We start from the raw sequence: 11,805 nt of genomic DNA on the forward strand, positions 1-11,805 counted from the left end.
ACCCGGCCGAGAGGCGGCGGTCGACGGCGAGTACTTACCGCGGGCGGTGAGCCAGGGGGGAAGAACGTGCCGTGGCCGAGCGGGGTGACTTCCAGCTCACCGTCGTTGAGGACACGTATCGGCAGTGCTTATCCAAAGACCACCGAGCACGAATCGTGACGAGTCGCGATCAACGGCGGCGGCTACCGGCGGTGAGGACGAACCCGATCTTCTTCAGTTAAGCGGTCACTGTACCATGGGAATACCGGTTCAGAGTGACTGAGAGTCCAGTTTCCAGAGCCCATAACTTCCAATTTTGTGCAGCAACTCGATTGCCTTTCTTAAACAAAATTGTAGAGCAATATACCATCTACAATTCGACTATAGGACTTGAACATATTTGAGCACTAGATTATGCTCAAAACCTAGCTTGAAGTCGAGGTCAGTTCACTGCTAGTCTGAAAATTCAGACATAACAGCCTGACAACCCAACTTTAGGCTTGGTTTTCTCTAAATTCTTCTTAACAACTAAGCTCACAACCTTAAGCAAAGTTATTCTCCTATAATGGGTCTTCAACTTTGATGTGGTGACCTAGGGTAAAAACCCTATACTTTGTATGTTACAAAGCCCCAAAGTTGAGCCCATTCACTGATTTTCAGACTTAGAGCAAAACTCAAATGAGGTCCATTTTGCATTTAGGTCCAAAACCTTGGGTTTTGCTTTCAAGTACACATTTTTGTGAACCAAGGGACTTAAGAAACCTATTTGGCTTGGTTTTTGCACTTTAACCCAAAAGTGGGTTAATTTTGCACATAGGCCCCTAGGGTTTGGTTTTAGGGTTTTCCAGGGTTCTGATTAGGGTTTCTGGTATTCCAGGGGTATAAGTGGGATTCAACTTTATTCTTGGAGTCATTTTATGACTTTTACCCTAAAGTATTTAGGTTTTCTTAACTTGGGTAAAGTTTTACCCCTATAATCCCCATTTAGGGTTAAGTTCCTTAACCAGGGTTCTAGTTGCAAAACACTTAAAACAATACAACTTGTTTGAAATTTTTGCCTAGTGAATGCACTCTAGGTGTGTCAAACATATGCAATGCCAATGCTATGATGCCATGCTCAAGTTTTAGTTATAGTAACACCAGGGGTGTTACACCCTGGGTCGGGCGGAGCGGAGTTCGCCGTCTTCCGGGGCTTAGCCCGAGTCCGAGCCCTGGGTCGGGCGGTGCGGAGTTCGCCGTCTTCTGGGGCTTAGCCCGAGTCCGAGCCCTGGGTCGGGCGAAGCGGAGTTCGCCGTCTTCCGGGGTTTAGCCCGAGTCCGAGCCCTGGGTCGGGCGAAGCGGAGTTTCTTATGGTGCCTGAGGCCGGGCCTGGCTGCCTGTCAGCCTCGCTCTGTCGAGTGGCACAGCAGTCGGAGCGGCGCAGGCGGCGCTGTCCTTCTGTCAGGCCGGTCAGTGGAGCGGCGAAGTGACTGCGGTCACTTTGGCTCTGCTGACTGAAGGGCGCGCGTCAGGATAAAGGTGTCAGGCCACCTTTGCATTAAATGCTCCGGCGATTGGGTTGGTTGGCGCGGCGATTTGGCCAGGGTTGCTTCTTGGCGAAGACAGGGCCTCGGGCGAGCCAGAAGTATGTTCGTCGCTGGAGGGGGGCCTCGGGCGAGACGGAGATCCTCCGGGGTCGGCTGCCCTTGCCCGAGGCTAGGCTCGGGCGAGGCGTAATCGAGTCCCTCGAATGGACCGATCCCTGACTTAATCACACACATCAGGCCTTTGCAGCTTTGTGCTGATGGGGGTTACCAGCTGAGAATTAGGAGTCTTGAGGGTACCCCTAATTATGGTCCCCGACAAATCTGTTCATGGTCGTTATAAAAAAGTTGTAGATGCTTTTCTTATCTTACTTGTGTTAAAATTTCATAACCATAGGCCTGATAGTTCAAGAGTTATGAATTTTACAAAATGGTTGTTGTGTTCTGTCCACTGTGAGAACAGATTTCGAAAACTGAATTGTTTAACTTGGTAAACATAGAATCGCTTCTTGGTGATTATAAAGGTTATGTAGTACTTTTGCTAAGCTTTCCAAAAAGTCTTGGATCACAATTTTTGGTGATCTGAAAATTTAAGTTATGGATGTTTGAAGTGTGAAGTCTGAATCTGTCCAGTTCTGGACAGCAAAACCTTCTATAGTCTTTTATCCTAAATTGTATATTGAATCACCTTGAGATGTTTATAAATGATTTGTAGCCAGTTTCATTATCTTTCCAGAAAGTCTAGGATTAATTTATTTGGATGTCTGAGTCTCTCGTTATGGATTTTTAAAGTCGCAAGTCTGAATCTGTCCAAATCTAGACAGAGCTGTTGTGTTAGCACTTTTTGACCTTGCTAAGTGTTGAATCGTGCTGAGGTAAAAATACCAAAGTTGTAGTTCACTTTTTAAGCTTTCCAGAAAATCCTAGTTTACTATTTTTGGATTAATATTTGAAGAGTTATGATTAAAACAAATAACTGTTGTGATGCTGTCTAAAATCTGCATGTGCTCATTTAATTGTTAGTTCACCCTTTTGGCTAAAAAATGGTTGGTTAGCACTAAATTAATATAGACTTGCCATGACTAAGCTGAATAATGCATGTGTGTCATATTTTATATGTTTCTTCTTAGTTGATTTTGATATAGGAGTTTCATAGACATGGATGTCTAGGTCCTATTTAAACTTACGCTGTCTTGGTTGCTCTTGTGTGGTCAATAGCAGAACAAATGAATGATTAAGGTGAGCATAGTAAATGCGTGTACTTGTGATGTCGTAGTCGTGTTGCGTAAATAAATAAAATGTTGTCATCTTTTTATTGGTGTTAATGTTGAATGCCGATAACGTGTAGATAACTAATGCTAACATGTGGTTGTTCACGGTGTCTTATAATTTAGTGTTTAGTTCGCTATTGTGTCTTGAATATCTTGTGCTACTTTCATTATATTCATACATATGCATCTTGCATCTCATTTAGGACCAAGAGATGATGATCGTGCGAGTAATGTGGTGCCAACAACAAGATGCAGTTTGTGGACGACCCAAAGAAGAATGGACTTAACCAGTGGATGCTCGCCAAGCGAGTGCCACCCAGCAAACACTATCTAAGTATTAAATTGAAGGCAAGCCCCGGTTTTATGCAAAATCGTTATATATGCTATTTTACTGCACTTAATGATTGTAGGTTTGTATTGTGCACTTAAGTGTAGGAGTTGCTTGAAACCCTAGTTGCATGAACTCAGGATTTATTTTGAGATGGATACTAGTATGCTAGGTCGAGTAGCTGCTATGCTAAATGAGGATCTCGGTAGAAGTCGAGTGATTTTTCTAGCACTCGCGCGAGGTCAAGAATTGGTTGTATCCATTTTCGATAACAGATTGATGATGGTCTATGGACACAGATCCATGGGGATGCGTTATCTATGAGACGAAATTGGAATAATGATTAACGTGTGGATACCTGTGTCAAGCGTTTGAACGTACTAAACACATATCGGGAAATATGGTAACCGGTAAACCTAGTACCTGAGTGAAGCCGGGCGCGGACTTTTCTCCTCACTTGTCCTGGGACTGGGTCTCCCATTCTAGATATGGTGGGTACAAGTGCGGCCACTGCACGGCGGCTGCCGGGGTCAGTGGAGCATTGTATGCCAAGGCGGTGTGCCCTGGCAGCGAACGGGGGATCGATGGGGACGGTTGAAGTATATGGGGACGGAGTGCCCCTACATGTCGTGTGTTTAGGTTTACCTTGCAAGGTTAAAACTCGATTCGAATCGTCTGCTTCTCGTAGCTAATGAGACTGCTTGATCCATTGTACTGCATTGAGTAATAAGTGGAAATGAGGTTACTTACAAAAGATGTTGGTTGACTAAATTGCTTGATACCATGTATGTATAGTTAGTTGTTCATCTAGTCTAAATCATTATTCTAGAACTTGAAAAGCTAAAACTTGTTTTTAGACTCAGCTAGTGCTTTTGGCAAACCAAACACCTCAGCCAAACAGCTGCATGGTCTAGAGGTAGAGGAGTAGACTCCTCACATCGGGTAAGTCTAGCTGAGTATTAGTATACTCAGCCTTGCTTGTGCCATAACTTTTGCAGGTACCTCCTTGATTTGGTTGATGGTGTGACTTGGCCTTCATCCCTGCCACCGGGATAGATGGTCGAGAGGGTTACTGCTTCCACAGGAGAGGACCAGGAGGAGTAGCGCCGCCAGGCTTTGCCATGTTACTCGGTTTTCTCCATTAGTTATTTCCGCTGCACTAAAAATATTGTTACTGCTTTTGAAACTCCGATTATGTAATCAATATTGATACTTATTAAGTTTGTGGTATTATGCTTTATTGTATTTCTCTGCGCCTCACCTTCGAGTGAGCTAGTGGTATTCGATCCTAGATAAGTGGCTTTATCGGACTAGATCCGAGGGACTGACGGGTTATTCCGATTTAAGTGTGTTGCTGCCTCTAAGGGTGTGACTTGGACACTTAAGCTGGAATAATTTGGTCGGTTCCGCCACATGTCCTAATCAAAATGTTGTAGGTACCAAGTGGGTATTCCGCAACAAGCAAGATGAGCATGGTGTGGTGACAAGGAACAAAGCCTGACTTGTGGCAAAAGGATATTCACAAGTCGAAGGTTTGGATTTCGTTGAAACTTATGCACCCGTAGCTAGGCTTGAGTCAATTCGCATATTACTTGCCTATGCTACTTACCATGTCTTCAAGCTTTATCAAACGGACGTGAAGAGTGCCTTCCTCAATGGACCTATCAAGGAAGAGGTCTATGTTGAGCAACCTCTCGGATTTGAAGATAGTGAGTACCCTAACCATGTCTATAAGCTCTCAAAGGCGCTTTATGGGCTCAAGCAAGCCCCAAGAGCATGGTATGAATGCCGGCGCGACTTTCTTATCACTAATGGCTTCAAAGTCGGAAAGGTCGATCCTACTCTCTATACCAAAACTATTGCAAAAGACTTGTTTATATGCCAAATTTATGTTGATGATATTATATTTGGGTCTACTGACAAGTCAACTTGTGAAAAGTTTAGTAGGATCATGATACAGAAATTCGAGATGTCTATGATGGGGGAGTTGAAGTATTTCCTAAGATTTCAAATCAAGCAACTCCAAGATGGCACCTTCATCAGCCAAACAAAGTACATTCAAGACATACTTAAGAAGTTTGGGATGAAGAATGTCAAACCCATCAAGACACCCATGGGAACCAATGGGCATCTCGACCTCGACACGGGAGGTAAATCCGTAGATCAAAAGTATTAGATTGGAAGGGAAATGGAGTATTCGACAAAGACAAGGCTTCCACTCTAACTCTGACGGTATCACTTACCTTTGCCGTTACTCAAATATCTCTCAATTGGTATAACATCCCACTCATATTTCTTTTACCAATGGGGGAGAAAGTTTAAAGGGCTCTCAAGTTCTTCGTTTTTGGTACTTAATGCCAAAGTCGGAGAAAATATTAAGCCCAAAGCAAAAGGACCGCACCACCATTTTAAAAATTTTAAGTTTTTCAATTGGTGTATTTTTTCAATTGGTATCTAATTTTCAATTAAAATGTGAAAGTAAAATTTCAAAATTGGTATCCATTTCAAAACCCTCTTGAAAGCTAAGAGGAGAATTCATTCAAGGGGAGCTTTTACTTAGTCAAAGGAAAAGCATTTGAAATAGGGGGAGAAATTTTCAAATCTTAAAAATGCTTATTTGCAAACTTACTCCTATATCTTTGACTATTTGCAAAAGATTTTGAAAGGATTTTCCAAAAGAATTGCAAAAAATAACAAGTGGTGCAAATGTGGTCCAAAATATTAAATAAAAGAAAGCCAAACCATTCACTCTTATTCATATGTTTAAAATCTTGCATTGGTTTAATTTCTAAGTAACCTATGCACATTCATATCAATTGCAAACTAGTTATATTTCTACACTTATTATTTGCTTTGGTTTGTGTTGACATCAATCACCAAAAGGGGGAGATTGAAAGGGAAATAGGGTTAACCATTTCCTATAATTAATTTTAGTGGTTGATGACCAACACAAACACATGGACTAACTAGTTTTGTCTAGAATTCATCTATTATAGGTGCATGAGGTTCAACACACACCAAGAAAGATATCAAGTTAGGGACACGATTCAATTGGAGCAAAAGGACTTGAGAATGCTGAAAAATGGTGCACCGGACACTGTCCGGTGCGCCAGCCAGCGCCCCCTCGAACTAGCCACTCTTGGGAAACTCCAAGGCAACCTTCGCTATAATTCACCGGACTGTCTGGTGTGCCACCGGACTGTCCGGTGAGCCAGCGGAGCAACGGCTCCCTGCACCAACGGTCGACTCTGCAAAAGGAACAGTGCGCAACAGTGCCTCGACAGAGTCAGAAGCGCAGTAGTCAGAGGGCACCGGACTGTCTGGTGTGGCACCGGACTGTCCGGTGCAGCTAGAAGACAAACGTCCCCAATAGTCAACTGCTTCGAACCCTAACGGTTGCGATGACGTGGTGCACACCAGACAGTGCATGGTGACTGTCCGGTGCACCCATCGCCTGCAGAAATCAGCCAACTGATAGAAGTGGTTGGGAGGCTATAAATACCCAACAACCACCTCATTCACTCCCATCCAAGCATTCTGAATTCTTCATTCATTGTAAGAGCAAAAGCCCAACACTCCAATACACAATCAAAGCAATCAATCCACTCAAAGCCCCAAAATCAACTCTAGTGCATTAGGGCTTGTGAGAGGATCATTTGTGTTCTTTGTTGCTCTTGTCGCTTGGTTTGGCCTTTTTCTTTTCCCTTCTATTTCTCAAGTGACTTGTAATCGAAGCAAGAGACACCTAAGTGTGTGTTGGTCCTTGCGGGGTCTAAGTGACCCGAGAGATTAAGGAAAAGGCTCACTCGGTCTAAGTGACCATTTGAGGGTGGGAAAGGGTTGAAATAGACCCAGTCTTTGTGACCTCCTCAACGGGGACTAGGTTTTTTTGGAACCGAACCTCGGTAAAACAAATCATTGTGTTCACTTGCCTTGATTCTTGTTTGATTTGTTTTCCCCTCTCTAACGCTTCTTTGCTAGTGTGAATTTGAGTTGGATCCCATAAGTCATCCACAATCTTTGAGCTACTCCTAGCAAGAGAGATATTCTTTTGGACTTGAATATAATTCTAACGCTAACCCCCGATCTTAGTGTGTGTTTAAGTTTATAAATTTCAGGTTTCGCTTATTCACCCCCCCCCCTCTAGGCGACTTTCAGTTAGTGAATACTTTGGACCCAAATTTTCCTCCCATGACTAAGGTAACTAGATTTATTGTATTTCTTGTTTTAGATATGTGTATCTATTTTCATGTATCTAGTTTTTACCTTACATGCCTAGTTCTACATGATGTATTTTCCTTCAATTAAAATTGCATACATACTAGGTCAATCATATGGTAGGATTGCTCGTTTTCAATTCACATTCTTGAGCAAAGCTACTTGGTTTAAAAAAAATTGTTAAGCGTGGCACATAGCTTATTAAACATTCTAAGTAAATGATATTCCAATTGGTATAGATACATGACAAATTTCACATTTGATATCCTCCATGCTTCAATTGGTATCATTTAACTTATATGTGCCAAAGCTCAGATTATAGATAATTTGCCCCTCTTAATATCAAAATCAAAGTGCATGTTTTCTACAAGTATTCAAACCTTGTATGGACACTTGAGGTTACTCTATAATCTAAGTCTTTGAAACTAATACATGTTTTTAAGTCTATTATATGTAGAAGTCTCATTGAAGGAAAATGGAGTCCCTAGAGAAAGACAATAATCTTCCACTGCAAATCTCCAAGTAGTTTCATGTTTCACATAACTACATTTGGTATCTTTTACATGTCTTCTCTAGTTTTTTATTAGACTACATTTCATATCTTATACTTTCCATGTTGTTAAATGCATATGCTGTCAAAATATATTTGTTATCTATGCATAAGGGAAGTTTGTCTAATCAAATCATGTCTTGTACCTCTATTTCTCTCATGTTTTTTCCTAAGTAGAGGATCTCTAAAAGGGGGAGTATTTCCTCGTCTAGGACAAAGGGGGAATATTCTTTCAAAGGGGGAGAACACTCATCTACGGGGAGCAATCTTTTAATGCTTCAATTGATAAATCCTTTAGAGGGCAAGTCTTAATTTGCTTCCTATATGCTTTTAATGTCTTTCTTTTCGGTGGTTGATGCTAAAGGGGACAAGTTTTAGGGACCAAAGCTTGAAAAATATGCCAAACACCAAACATCACCAAATTTAAAATTTTCATCTTACAAGTGGTTTTGGTCTTTCAAGTATCGTTGGCCTAAATTAGGAAGTAAGTGAACTATGGAGTTAGGGGGTGGCTTAAGTCTATAATCTCACTTTGAGGGGACACTCATGCATCCTAGCAAGTAGATTGCATATTTTCATTCAAATGTTTGTTATATTTGCTTGCTTTGGTTGTGATGTCATCAATCACTAAAAAGGGGGAGATTGTAAGGAGAATGGACCTCGTGCCATCTGGCTCAAAAGTTTTTGGTGTTTGATGGTCAACATAACCTGTGGACTAATGAGTTTGCTAGTGTTTGTATTTGTAGTTCATAGGTGTCACACCCGGATTTAAGAGATAAAGCCAGGTGCGTCTCATATGTGCGCCAAAGAAGATCATCACATATAATGACAGTCTATAGAGATAAATGTCACAAATAACATAAATGTCATTATTACATAGCGGAAGTCTTACAAAAATAAATGATAATAATAAGCGAACTAAGTATTATTCCTTGGCGTCACAAAGCTGGCTGGGAGACGCCACCTAGAGCAACTCATACTCCTCATTGTACAGCTCCTCCTAGACCACATGTTCTTCTCCTGTGGGGGGTTATATATATCGCAAGGGTAAGCTCACAGAAGATCATAGCTCAACAAGTTGTGGGGAATAATGTGCATGAACTCACCAAAGGTGGGAGTTCATGTGAAGTGTAAGGCTGATCAACAATAGGGGTTAAAGCTGAGCATTGCTTTTAATAAGTTGGTCAAATTTTATTAGCAGTTACTAAATATAAGTAAATACCAAACCAAAGTAATAGTAGATCAAAATTAATAATAAATCCCAATGTGATGCAAATGACAAATTGAATTTAGTTTCATAATTTAATCATGCAAGAGCCTTTAGCTGCTCATAACCGCGAGCACGACTAGTATACCAATTTTACCCTCTGCAGAGGTTGTGCCCTGTACCCACAAGTCGTGTATCCCATCTCGCCAGGGTTAGCTAGACCCTTAGACACTACCAAGGTGAATGGCTATGGATCCATTATGAGGCCTTTACAAAGTTCCACTAGCTTCTGAAAACCCGCTACAGTTTCTTGGAAGAGCAATGCAGGAATCCCCCGTCTGACCGCCATCGCAGCAAAAACAACCCAAGAACCTCCCTACACGCCTACTCCCCTACTGCCCTTGCCCCTTTTGGGTAAGGTAGTCCTCCACTAGCTTTCCTAGTTAGTCAGCCAAGGGCGTCCCATTCCACCCTTGTGGTGGCACGTGTTTCTCAAGTTAAGCTCGATGTTCCAATTAACATAGTTGTCTTATCATGAACCGAAATAGAACAGTAATAAAGAATGATCAACTATAATAGTTATCTCAACACCCAAAACCATGTATAGCAATAGCAAAGACTACCCAAAAATTCAAGGGTAAACAAGGTAAAAAGATAACCAGACTAGAGTGACCTATTGGGTCCCATCAAAATTAAGTCTATGCATGATAAAATGATTATAAAGAACATTATTGGATAAATAAAAGTGGTCAAGGACCTCCAATGAGCTCCTGCTCAGCAACTTCTACCTGCTAAACACCTAGATCCTTAGTAGCTTCCTCGTCTACTCGCAACAGTACAAACAAACATGGTATAGCAGAAATTAACATCACACCAAACACAAATACATAATACATAATAATAATCTACGCATCGAAACGAGAACTAGGAATAAGATTCACTAAATTTGGAGTTACGGATTTTAAGTTATGATTTTTCGAAGTATTTATGTGTTTGGTACAAAATTAATTGAGTGATCAATTCTAATGTGTCTTTCATGTTAAAACAGTGGCACTAAGTGATAAACAATATTATTACAAAATTATAGGAACAGGAATAGACTAAAAAGGAGTTAAAATGTATTTTCTATGAATTAAAGTTTCTGGAACAAATTTTGCACTAAAATTCATTTTCTATATAATTTTCTCCGATTTTCCAATTCCTTGGACAGCACGCATAATAAACGGAAAGCCCATGGTCAGTCTGCAAAATTCCCCAAGACTCAGATTATAGTCACACTGGATGGCAGCTTTATTTTTAAATAGTCTAAGGACTCATATGAAAAAGTGCGTTCGCGAAGGGGTATCGCTAGGTCCCGACATACCGACTTCATTTGACCGCTAGGATTAGACCTACCCTCGGCTGAATCGGTACGCGCCCTTGACCCTCCGATCTACAACCCACGGCTCGGATTTAAATCAATCAGATTCATTTCCAGTCATCGGATCCCAGATCCACGGGCACGATTTAATTGGACGAAAGGTTATCCAGTGATCTAATCTACGCCGTTCAATCAAGATCAGACGGCACGGACAACGTCTTCTCCAACAACTCACTTTTCCCCAGACGACGCCCACACCTCCGTCGAACCCGCCGCCGGCGACGGGCAAATGGACCCGCTACTGCACTAAACATCCAATTAAAAGGTCCAACACGATCGCAAGGAGAAAGCGAAACGATTGGAAGCTAACTCACTGGAGATTAGGCGTTGGTTGAGGTTGTTCACGCACTACGCGGATTTGCGGCCACGAATGAGCAACGACAAGGAATTGCTGCTGTTCTGGTGAACCCCGATCTCCCTGGTTGACACAACTGCGAGCGCACCCCCGCGGCGAATCTCCTGCGCCCAACACCAGCATCGAGTCACTGCCAAGGACGAGGATGGTGGAGCGGCACTCTCCCACGACGCAAGATTGAATGGTGTCGAGTCGGTTAGCGGCTAGGGGATTGTTGTCGCGAGGCGTTTCGGCCGGGGCGGACTCCTTATACGCGTGGAAGTGGCTAGCGCACGCCGCCAACCACCCAAAACGCCCGGCGAGATCGACGCGGTGCTCGTGGGGGTTCCGTTACGAGTGGAGGTGGGGGATGCGCAGACCTGCGGGTCCCATAGCGCAGTGAGGAGACCCGGTCACCATGGGCGTGGGGGAGCGGCTGCCAAGTGGGTCCCGCGTACTAGTGAAATGATGAGAAGAGGCGCGGGCGAGTGACTGCCCGATGGGGCCCAGTTGTCGGCGCACAGCGGACGGAGGAACGTTGGGCCGCGCGGGTGAGTGGATTGTCCAATTGGGCCGAGCAGTGAGGTGAGGATGGCGGCCTAGCGAGTACTAGGGCTGGGCATTCGGTCTATTAGGGTAATTCGGTTCGGTCTATTCGGGTTTATGAAATTTCGGGTTCTGAAAAATGAGAACCGAAATTTCCAAAAATATTTTAGGAACCGAACCCGAATAGACTCACAATTTCGGTTCGGTCTATTCGGTCCACCGAATAGACCCGAATTGTAGAGAGACTAGTATATTTTGTTAAAATATATACAATGAATAATTAATTGAAAGTACTATTACTACAACAAGTGACTATAAAAATTAGCATACAAAGATATATATACTATCGTTAAGACGATATCATTATTTCTAGCTAATAAGTTCATAAATCATATAATAATACCATCACATATTAAGAGCTTTTTTACA

At 42.5% G+C, this 11,805-nt stretch overlaps 1 long non-coding RNA gene across 1 annotated transcript; it reads right to left on the reverse strand.

The window, feature by feature from the left end:
* Positions 1–8,705: 8,705 nt before the first annotated feature.
* Positions 8,706–11,210, reverse strand: LOC103638458 (uncharacterized). Its single transcript, XR_558804.4, has 2 exons — positions 10,811–11,210; positions 8,706–8,889 (listed from the first exon to the last, which is right to left on the reverse strand). It is a non-coding gene; the product is annotated as an uncharacterized lncRNA (long non-coding RNA).
* Between the last annotated feature and the right edge of the window lie 595 nt (positions 11,211–11,805).

This window comes from Zea mays, chromosome 9, assembly GCF_902167145.1.
Source record: "Zea mays cultivar B73 chromosome 9, Zm-B73-REFERENCE-NAM-5.0, whole genome shotgun sequence".
Classification (NCBI taxonomy): domain Eukaryota; kingdom Viridiplantae; phylum Streptophyta; class Magnoliopsida; order Poales; family Poaceae; genus Zea; species Zea mays.